Source organism: Rhineura floridana, chromosome 3 (genome assembly GCF_030035675.1).
Source record: "Rhineura floridana isolate rRhiFlo1 chromosome 3, rRhiFlo1.hap2, whole genome shotgun sequence".
Classification (NCBI taxonomy): domain Eukaryota; kingdom Metazoa; phylum Chordata; class Lepidosauria; order Squamata; family Rhineuridae; genus Rhineura; species Rhineura floridana.
In genome coordinates, this window is record NC_084482.1 from 116,954,397 (window position 1) to 116,963,603 (window position 9,207).

The window sequence follows — 9,207 nt, forward strand, 5'->3', positions numbered from 1 at the left end:
GGACATGGGATATGTGTTTTATCTCCATTGCTCCTTGCTCCTTTGTAATTTCTGCTCTATCACAGCAAATGTTAGAAAGAGTTCTGGTGGACTTTGGAGGTGTCCCTCCCTTGCTCATCCTCTTCCAATCATCATCCCTTTTCAATCATCATCCCTTTTCCATTTAATTCCAGTCATTATCATTAGCAGTAGTTTCAATCTGTTTTGACTCTATTTGCTACTGTTTCAAGTGTTCTTGTTCTGTTTGACAGAGTGCAGGGTTATTCCCCTCCCCCTCAAAGTTCTAGGGCTGAGGACTTTGCTTATGGGTTACTGTGTGTAATCTGTGTGACTTTGCTTTATTTTTGTATGATTTAGCCTTTTATTAATAATTATTATTATTGGTTTGTGTGTGTGTCATGTAATTTTTAATTTTTATTATTATTAGATTAATAATAATAAAAAAATTAAAAATTACTTGACACACACACAAACCAATAATAATTACCCTGAACACACCCAATCTCATCTGATCTGAGAAGCTAAGCAGGGTCAGGCCTGGTTAGTACTTGGATGGGAGACTGCCTGGGAATACCGGGTGCCGTAGGCTCAGAGGAAGGCAATGGTAAACCACCTCTGACCATGAAAACCCTATGAATATATCCAAAACAAGATTCATAGGGTCGTCATAAATTGTAATCAACTTGAAGACATATAACAACAAATTATTATATTGTCTTCATGTATCTGCTTTCCTCATACACACTAATGTGCATGCCACAAATTAATTAGTCATACACACTCAGTGTGCAGTTAGAGTCATTTTGTCCACACCCACATGATTTTTTTCATTTATCCATCATCATCACCATTATTTGCTTACTGTCTTTGTGAACCTCTTTTCTACAGATTCTTACTGGACTGCAGTGTTACATTATGTACACAAGCACTCCCTGTTTAAGCGGCAAGCAGCACACAATAATAGTATGCATGTTACACAGTCTCTCACTCACTCATCTAAGTCATACTTAGTCATACTCAGAGGAGATCCATGGCAGCAGTGAGCAGTGGTGGCATTAGTAATGTTTATCTTCATTGTTGCAGGAAGGAGCAGTGATGATACGCAGCAGTTCCTGGTATCCCCACCCCACTCTAAGGCTGGCAGCGTTAGAAGTGGGAGAAAATGGCACAGCATAGTCTGGAATCACTTGAAATTGCCAGGGGATCTCAGCTATGCAGTCTGCCTGCATAGCAGGGAGCAGCTGAGCCGGGGAAAGGTTCAAGAGCACTGCACCTCTTTGGAGTGGAGTCAGAAAGGTCAGACAGGAGAAGGGTAAAAGGCATGCTGGGCAAGAATAAGAAGACTTCCTCTCACTTTCAAGCTTTCCCTCTCCCAAGAAGCAAAAGCAACTTGGCAGGTGACTATGGAGGTTTTTGGGTACAGGAAGTTTCCAATACCCACACCAATCTACCCCTCAAATCAGAACACTTTGCTTGCTGCTCTGTGTGTAGAACATATAGGGGCCCTGAGTAATGTCACTGAATCAGTGCCCACAAACAAAACGACAGGAGGACTAATCCCTTTTCGTTCTTTGTCCTCAAATCAACTTTAAAGGCACCTAGTACAAACAACCCTGGGCCTAACCATAAAAAGGAACTAAACAGAAACTCAGACAGATTGCACTTCTGACAGGGATTTTTTTTTAAGTTGTCAGCCAAGTCAGTTGTAAGGAACAAACACAAAACATTTTGATTTGAGAATGATTTGTAGAATGAGGAGAGAAATTTATGAAAGCTGTATTTTCTGGAGGTGTGCTGTGATCTTGCACGAGCTTGGTATGATTAAATGGGTTCCGAGTGAAGCCACATTGCTGTAGAGTGGGATATTTCTCTCTTTGTCGCACTCTACTAAACTGACATTTAACATAAGCACTGTGAGACATTCTGAAGATTGCTTTCCTGAATCGAGGCATGTGTGGCATTACTAACTGATGCTATTACATAAATTCTTAGACCAGTTGCGCGCACTCAAAACCTCTCCAGTTTCACATAGGACTGATCAACATTTATACTTTATCCCTAAACCAAGAATTTGTAGTAAAGCACAGGGACTGAGTGGACTGCAGCCTATGGGATTTGTTGCAGGCCCTGTAACTACTGGGCAACTGATGAGGAGCCAGTTTTTGTGATTGCAAGCAGCAGTGGACAGCACGGTGAAGCTTGAAAGCAGCTGTATATCAGCTTGGACAATACTAAGGCTGTGGGCACACTAGTCTCTTCAAAAGCAGCGAGAATGGGATTTTTTGCTGCACTTTGAAGCAACTTTGGCTTCGGCTTCCCCAATGCTGACTTCAGATATTTCAGGACCGTCCACAGCAAAATGTGGGCTAATCACTGTCTCTGCCGGAACCTACAGTAAAGTGTTTCCTTGGCAACACCTGGAGGGCAACAAGTTGATCTACCAATCAGTTGCAAAATGTGCCTGAAGCTGATTAAAAAAAAAAAAAAGCACTGGGGTTGATCCGACCAGGTTTTAGAGTAAAAGGGGCAGAATTTAACTAACACTGTGTGGCCCCATTTTCAGAAAACAGAGGTGGAGACAGACTGGAACTGGCACACCAGTAAGCGTATCTCTACCCTAAGCTAGACGGGCTGATGGTCTGCCTCAATATAAAGCAGCTTCCTCTGGGGCCAGTCCAATGCTCCTGCTGCCACACCCGCACTGCCACAAGCTCCCCACACCTCGACCATCCCGCCTCAGTAAACAGCAGCAATGCTCGGTGTAGGGAAGCCAGGCTATCCAGCCTGTGGACTGTCCAGCCTGTGCTACACTGCTGCCCGCTGCTGACATCATCCTGGCATCTGAGTAGCACTCCGCTAAACTGCACATTGATTGGTGCTCCACACCATCCTGTCATGCCATGACTGCAACCACATTTTCTTCTTGCAGTGGTAATATCCCATTGACATATGAGTTAGACTGGTACTATCAACTGGTGGTTCAAGACTGGTGTAAATTCATTAGTGCAGGTGAATTCAGTTGAGATTCTGTGCCCATGAGCCTATAACTCATGACTGATAGAATAGGGTTGCCAGGTTCTTGGCCTGAGACTGATCCTGTATCTTTAGGAGAAGAAAAAGTCAGCCAAGTGCAAGTGTTCTTGCAACTCTGTAATGAGAAAAACCACAAGGTAGAATTTTCCCTTCCCCCTGCACAACTTTTAAAGATACAGAAGACCTCTTGGTTTCCAGGCCTGGCCTCCTAGAGGTCTTCTGTATCTTTAAAAGTTGTGCAGGGGGAAGGGAGAATTCTGCCTTGTGGTTTTTCCCATTACAGAGTTGCAAGAACACCTGCACTTGGCTGACCTTCTCTTCTCCTAAAGATACAGGATCAGGATCAGGCCATGGACCTGGCAACCCTACTGACAGAATCACTCTGCTAATCGAGGGTTTTTTCAAAAAGCAAATTAAATAAAATTTAGAAGAGATTTACTCCTTGGTTGCTGCAGTTTCTGCTTTAATCATCTGAAACCTTATTTCTAAACAATTGCCAGAAGAAATATATTACAAATATATATGGCTCTATCAGAGTGGCCAGTCTACATATTCCTTCATGTGCATGATGCTAGAGTAGGGACCAAACTCAACAGGCCAATGTCTGTTCTTTCTTTCTTTCTTTCTTTCTTTCTTTCTTTCTTTCTTTCTTTCTTTCTTTCTTTCTTTCTTTCTTTCTTTCTTTCTTTTCAAAGCAGTCTTGAAAGGCTGCAATCAGGAGCAACTTGGATTAAAATGTATTTTGATTAACAAATAGGAAGGGAAAGGACTTAACAGTGCCTCCACGTGCCATTCATCTGCACCTGATCATAGACTTCCATGATTGTTCTTTATTGGGGCAAAAGCAGGGGTAGGAGACAGAGAGCTCTGCATCACATCTAGGCTGTGGGCACACTAAGTGCTTCAAAAGCAGCAAGAATTATTTTTCTGGCTGCATTTTGAAGCGACTCTGCCCTTGGCTGGACACACCTCTCTTCCCCACTGTTAACTTCAGATCTTTCAGGACTGCCCGCAGCAAAGAGTTGGGCCAATTACTGTCTCTGCTGAGCTAATCCAACCAGGTTTTAGAGTAAAAAGGGATGGAGTCTGACTAGTGTCATGTGCCCCTGTTTTCAGAAAACAGAGGTGGAGACAGACTGGAACCAGCACAACAGTAAGCATGTCTCTTCCCATAATTTCCCCTTAATTGCCATAACAACATGATTGCCCTGATTTTGGAGTTCAAATGGCCACTTGGATATCCTATACAAGCAGGGTTTTTCATAGCTCTGCATGTGTAGTGAGGTTGATTGCACACAGTCATCTATAACATAAAGTGGATATTTTTGCAACTCTTTGAACAGTTACATAGCCCGGTTGTGGAAAATGTTTTTGGCTCCACAGGCCAGATCCTTATCACTGGCCAGATTTGGCATCACAATGATGTCAGGTACTTTGAATTCAGAAACTTTGAAGTCTCTCCCCATTCATAGTAGCAGGGGATTCTGAAGCATGGAATCCTGCAGAACTTAGCAGGTTTTAATCTCCTATTTATCAGCTGATAAGCAGGGGATTCAATCCTGCCCAGTTCAGCTGCATCCCCTTGTTACTGGTTGAAAACTGGCACGTGCAGCCAACACAGGAGTTAATCCTATTCTCCCACCCAGCCATCAGATGACATCACAAGTGACAACAACTGATGGTCAGGTGAGCATGATTTGGGAAAAATGGCCTCGTGGCCCAACTCGGACCTCCTGATGGGCCAAGATTGGCTCACAGGTTGGTTCCCCACTGCTGCCACAGACATTGTGTCACTTTGTTTCGATGAGAATATGTACAATATTTTAGAAGCATCTGACCATTCTTAGGTGTTCAAGTGTAGACAAGCTTGCCACAGAAGCTGTAAGTCAAGCAGGACACATTTGGAAACTTGCCAGTAAAGTAAACTTCTCAACTTTGATGAGATTGGCTAGCAAGAGCTTACTCACTTGTGAGTAAGCTCTTGCTTACCGATCCCATCAAAGCTGAGAATCTCATCTTTGACACTTCCAGTCCTATCACCTCTCCATTTTTGCATTCATCTTCTTTACTGCCAGTTTTACACACTCTGTACTCGTTCCACAAGATATGTTACAGTTTCTACAGTTTTATGAGAAGCAATTCAGATTCTTACACTGGTGAAGAAGTAGATACTTTTAAAGTGTCTCAAGGCTGCCTGAAAGATAGCTAGTCTCCCTGTTCACTTCCACAAAATCTGAACGTGCAACAAAGGTAAGGTTCTGTTGCTTTTGGAAGAAAGACTTGGTGGTGAGTGCTGAAAAGCAGTGCCTAGCTTTGTACAGGTTGCCAGATTGGGATTCTAATGTCATTACCAGGTTGTTGGAAGTCAAAAGCATTCACTATGTCCGTATGAACTAGTGGTGTGCTGAAAATTTCTTTCATTTTTCCCAGCCATTCTCCATCAATTAATGATAGAAATTGCACTTGAAAATGATTGAAAGGAGAGAAGATTTCAATGAATTTCTTGTGTAGGTTGGGGTGTGTGTAGGTTGGGGTGTGTGTAGGTTGGGGTGTGTGTGTGTGTGTGTGTGTGTGTGTGTGCTTGCTTTACTTTCAAGGTGGCCATGGAGTGTCTGTTTCACGCCTTGATCTTTCATTCTTCAAATCATATCTCCAGTGGTCTACATGCTGCAGCCTTTCTAGGTGTCCTCACAGGTCAGGGAAAGATGTCATGAAGCAACTCCACCCATAGGTGTTTTTATTTCAGCATCAGGAAGTGTGGACAGCTGGGGATGAAACTGGATAATAGGTTTTGCACCACACTAGTTTAAGCACATCTGATTCATTTCCACCTTCACAGTGCTCATTTGTGGTCCAAACTGGAGAATTCTCTAGGATGCCAGATTTAAAAAGTATATTTGTCTATAGTAGTCTTTCTTTTCATTGCAAACCTAGTGCATCACTCAGTTTCCTCCCTCCAGTCACCTGATTTGTAATGAGCAGCACTCAACTAAACAGGGCTCTTTTATGAGTGATACAAGGTCTTATCTATCCAGACACTTGTGCAGCAGCCTAATTCAGCAGTGGGCAGACGGTAGATCAGTATCTACTGGTAAATCTCTGGGTGATTCAAAGTAGATTGGCAAGAATTGTTGACTTCCAATTGTTTAACAATTGCAACAACAAAATTACTCTCCCACTCAATTACACTGTTGATATGAACAATGGATGAGGGGGAATAACCAGAAGTGGATTTTTGTATGGAAGGATTGTGAGCTCATTTCAATAATGGTATCCAAAATTAATTCCTGGGATCAGAATTCTTTTATTACAAGTGCATGCATTTTGTAGATCTTGGGATTCTAGTGAAAAACAAAGAAAATCCCACAAGACAAACTGATATTCATACAGCAGCTTGAGGAATAGTATTATATAGTTAAGTATAGCTGCTGAGTAAAAGAGGGAGCAATTGTGTAGGGCCTAATAAAGTTAGACCTGCTATGGACCGTACTAATGTTACACGTACCTCTCTCTCATACACCACAGAGGGCAAGATCCAATATCTTCCCTCTGTGCTAGGCAACAGATGCGGGCAAGGGCGTTTTTGGCACCCTGATCCAAAGAAGTTGCTGTGAACTTTGCATCAACCTATCTGCTTGCTTGAATGGCTGCAATTATGTCATAGGTTATGATGATGTACTAAATTCCCAGCAATTCTTGCTGCTGCTGCAAGACTTAGGACATTACAAATTATGAGACATTCTCTGACCAGATACAAAAGAGGACCAAGCATCTGAATTTTTAACAATTGTGTAAAATTCACTAATAGGCAAAAAAACCTTGCAGTTTAAGTTACACAGCAAGTGGATTGGACTGTGAAAGACCAACCCAAATTGTGTTTGCATTTTGACAAATTTGTAGGGCAGTACAGTATCTCAGAGAGGTCAGGTGTCCCACTCCACTGGTGCATTCACTATAGCTGCCCAATTCCCCTGCTTTTTAAAGTTTGATAGAAATATCTGTGGGCTATAGGTACATTCTTTTCTTTTTTTTAATAATGTTTTTATTGGTTTTGGGTAGAACAGAATACAAAACAAGAATAACTTATACAACAATGAGAGAAAATAGTGCAGTTGACAATAGGAGTTATGGTACCTATAATGCTCTAGGGAGGTAAGCATATATTAAATGGTTATTGTCCTGAATTGTTTTCCAGATAATTATCCCAATGTGGACTGCCAAATCTGACCATGCGAGGTTGGAGGTTTGCATGCCCCATCACTTTGACTAACAAAAACAATAAAGTTATATTTCCATATTTCCTGATACCATTTATGAATCATATGTGGGTCAAGTGTTTTCCAGGAAGCAGCTATCACCAGTCGTGCTGCTATAAGAAGAAAGTTTGTCAAGGTTTTGTGTATGATTTTATTGTTGGCTTCATCAGCTATAAGTAGCAGAGCCAGAGATGGGTCTAAATGAAGGGATTGATTATCTTGTTGATTTCATTAAATACTTCCAAAAGGGAACAATCAGTACGCAAGACCACCACATATGATAAAATGTACCTTGCTCCCCACACCCTCTCCAACACAAGGGGGAGAGCTTGTTATTGAATCTATGTAGGGTGTGGGGAGTGAGGTACCATCTGAAAATCAGCTTCAGCGCATTTTCACGGATCCTAGAAGAAACAGATTTGAAAGGGGTTCTAGTCCAAATACCATTCCAGTCAGATTCACTGATGTTTTGACTAAGGTCTTTGTCCCAAGGGGCTTTATGGTTTATAGAGGAACCTACTGTTGTCTCTAGTAATATGCTATATATTTTTGATAATGCCCCCTTGCCATTTCCCCAAGGTTGAGCAAGGAAAAGTTCAAAGGGGGTTAGGGGTCTTGTCACTTGCTGGATGATAAGTGGCAGTGTGATGAAATGGTGAATTTGGTGAAGTTGAAACCAGGATGTTTTAATTTCCTTGAGCTGAGATTTTAGTTAGTCAGATGTTTTGGGATGGCTACCTATGTAAAAGTCTCTAATGCGGTAAAGATCCACCTTTTCCCAGTCTTTGAACTGCTGAAATTTATTTCTTTCCTAAAACATGGGATGACTGAGAATAGGGGTTGTTATGATTGCTTGGCTAACCCCATTTTGGTTCATGTGGAACCCAGGAGGTGCAAGGCCAGGAACTATACTCCCACCCCACACTCTCACACACACCCCACTCTCACACACCCCCACCTAATGGTATGGCTGGTGATGCGTTCCAGAGGTTTTGTGCGAAGGGTAACAAGGACAGCTGTTGAGACACAAAAAGTAACTAATGGCATAAATGTTCTGCATAAATGTTATCTCTTCCTTTGGCAGACTTCCCTCACCCACAGTGAATCCCATTGTTCGTTAGGAGCCTTAGTTTTCAGGGTCAGAAATATACATGCAGATACACACACACACACACAAAATCACCAGACTTTCAGACCCCTCCTTGGCAGGAGGGAGAGAGAGGAAAAAGGCTTGAATCTAGTAAAGAAGGGAGAAAGAAGAAGGGGGGCCGAGGAACATCAGAGCTCCACACGTGTACTACGCTCTCAAGGAACGCATCAAGGACTGCAGGGACAGAACTGGGGAGACTCTGGGTCTCGGTGCAAAACCTTCAGACCAAGAGATTCCTTCCTGGGTTTGGATCAGAGCTCTTCCACATAGCTTCAGCTGTATTCAACCGCCCATTCCGGGCATAGGAGAGGTAATCAGTCCTACCATTCACCTCTTATAGTAATAGGGCCCTTTAATCTCTTTAGTTTAAAGTTATGAATGGGTTAGGATATTAATGATTAATGCTGCCATGCACCCAAGGAATTCTGTAATGCTTTTCTACTCTTTCTCTCAATAAAAGAAAGCTTTGCTTTATTTTGGTTTGGACCTGCATTTCTTGGGTTAAATAGATACACCATTTAGGCACATTTCAGGGCAAAGCACTTGTTTTATCCCTACCAAAAATCCCCTCCTCTCAAGGAGGTGTGTTTCATGGGACATGAGGGTGGCAAGTTCACACACTCAGGTTCCCAAGAGCACATGTCGTAATAGGGTCAAAGACGAAATCGGGGGGGTTAATTTTGAGTGCCAATTTTTCCAAATTGTTAAATTATTTTTCAAAAATGGGTTAGTTATATCATCTAATTTTTTCTTCATGTGAATCACAAA

At 42.2% G+C, this 9,207-nt stretch overlaps 1 pseudogene; it reads left to right on the plus strand.

Moving 5' to 3' along the window:
- Window positions 1-472: 472 nt before the first annotated feature.
- LOC133382586 (5S ribosomal RNA) lies at window positions 473-589 on the plus strand (annotated as a pseudogene).
- The last annotated feature ends 8,618 nt before the right edge of the window (window positions 590-9,207 follow it).